At 47.3% G+C, this 2,243-nt stretch overlaps 1 pseudogene; it reads left to right on the top strand.

Annotated features, from left to right (window-relative positions):
* Positions 1 to 1,831: 1,831 nt before the first annotated feature.
* Positions 1,832 to 1,982, top strand: LOC126250419 (U1 spliceosomal RNA; annotated as a pseudogene).
* The last annotated feature ends 261 nt before the right edge of the window (positions 1,983 to 2,243 follow it).

Genomic DNA, 2,243 nt, shown 5'->3' on the forward strand with positions numbered 1-2,243 from the left:
AAAACTGATGCCAATTCGTCAAGGATACGTCTTAGATCTCCTAGCAACTATCAGAAATAAACTTCTCGAATGAGTTGACGTAGAGAACGGTATTAGCGATCATAAGGCTGTCAAACATCGACGGAAAAAAATTGCAGCACCAAAAAGTAATTAATGTACAATAATGAAATTTCGAAAATACATTTGTCTAGGTAACATATTTCAGTGATTAACACTGCAAGATCACAGGTTATTGTAAGTGCGAGGTAACCCATTGCAAATGTGAAATGCTGGTACATTAATAACCGGGATATCCATCAGAATGTTGAATGCAAACGTGCAAACGTACATGCATTGTACTGTACAGGTGCTGGATGTCCGGTTGTGGGATGGAGTTCCATGCCTGTGGCATTTCGTCGGTCAACACAGGGACAGTTAACATTGCTTGTACCGAGCGACGTGCTGCAGTGGTTAGTGCACTGGACTTACAATCGGGAGGACGACGATTCAAACCCGCGTCCGGTCATCCTGATTTAAGTTTTCCGTGATTTCCGTAAATCGCTTCAGACAAATTCTGGGATGGTTCCTTTGAAAGAGCACGGTCGACTTCCTTCCACATCCTTTCGTAAGGTGATGGGACCGATGATCTCACTGTTTGATCCCCTCCCCCCGAATCAACCAACCAACGCTGTTTCTGGATGATGCTGAAGTTGCCACGGGAAGATGTCCTATATGTGCTCAACTGGAGACAGATTTTGTGGTCGAGCAGACCAAGGCAACATATCGACATTCTGTAGAGCATGTTGGATTACAACATATGCATGTGGGCGAGCATTATACCGTTGGAAAACACCTTCTGGAATGCTCTTCGTGAATTATAGAACAACAAGTCTAATCACCAGATTGACGTACAGCTTAGCAGTCAGGGTGTGTGAGAAAACTACGAGACTCCTACCGCTGTGATACGAAATCACACCCCAGACGATAACCCCAGGTATGGGTGATTTGTGTCTGGGATGCAGGTTGGTTGGTGAGAGACCCTCAACTGGCCTCCTTCTAACAAACACACGGCCACCACTGGCACCGAAAATGAACCAACTTTCATCAGAAATTACAACAGACCATCACCCTGCCCTGCAAAGAGCTATCGCGTGACACCACTGAAGTCGCAAAAGGTGGTGGTTTGGGGTCAGTGGAATGCACAGTACAGGGCATCTGCCTCGCAGCTGTCCTTGAAGTAAACGATTTGCAACAGTTCTTTGTGTCACTGTGGTGACAACTGCTGCTCAAATTGCTGCTGCAGATGCAGTACGATGCGCCACAGTTATAAGCCAACACGATGGCCTTCCCTCTCGGTAGTGCCATCCGGCAACCAGTCTTCTTGCGACCGTACATTCTCGTGACCACCACTGCCAGCAGTCATGTACAGTGGCTGCATTCCTTCCAAGTCTTTCTGCAGTATCGCAGAAGAAACGTCTAGCTTCTCGTAGCTCTATCACACGATTCCGTTCAAACTCAGTGAGCTGTTGATAATGGCGTCTTTGTCACCTTAAAGGCATACTTGAGTAATATCCACTCATCACGTAAAATCTCAAAGGTAACTAAGGCTAACGACCGTTAAAGTGCGTATTGGTAGCAAACCAGATTATCGTCCTCATAGGGGCACTACTAGCGCCACTCTTATGCAACTGGCGGGAAATTTTAATAGACATTATCTTTCAGAAGCAGAAACACGCCGAACAGCTGTCGTTGTATGTTTGTGGTGTCCAAGGTGAGATGGCCAATAATTCCTTACGTGCTGATGCACACCAGGCGCGAAAACTTACGGAAATAGGCGAAAAGCCGCGAGAGAATACTTACCTGGCGTAGGGGACACTGTGATCATGAAGGCGTTTCCTTCGAGTTAGGGCTCTTCCATTGCACTTCTGCCCCCGCGATTACTCCAAATGTGAGTAACTTGGACGCATAATTTTTAGTTGGGACTGCGTTTGCGCAGTACCGTAAAAAGAACCGGCAATTAGCCGTGATACGGCTCGGGCTCGCGGCGCGCTCAGCAGCCCTCCGCAAGTGTTTGTTTACTCGCTGCGCGAGGTACTGCACTCGTTGTTTTGATTTAGAGCTCTCACTAGCTATGGCGTTCTCTTACCGCCAGGCGGCGGTGAAACTCACGTTTGACGTTTCCTACGCTCGTCGAAAGGCTTATGAAATCGAACGGTTTTTGAGAGACGAAATGCATGTCGATCCCCACAACCTCATAGGCATCC

The sequence above is a fragment of the Schistocerca nitens genome, chromosome 3 (genome assembly GCF_023898315.1).
Source record: "Schistocerca nitens isolate TAMUIC-IGC-003100 chromosome 3, iqSchNite1.1, whole genome shotgun sequence".
NCBI classification, from domain to species: Eukaryota; Metazoa; Arthropoda; class Insecta; order Orthoptera; family Acrididae; genus Schistocerca; species Schistocerca nitens.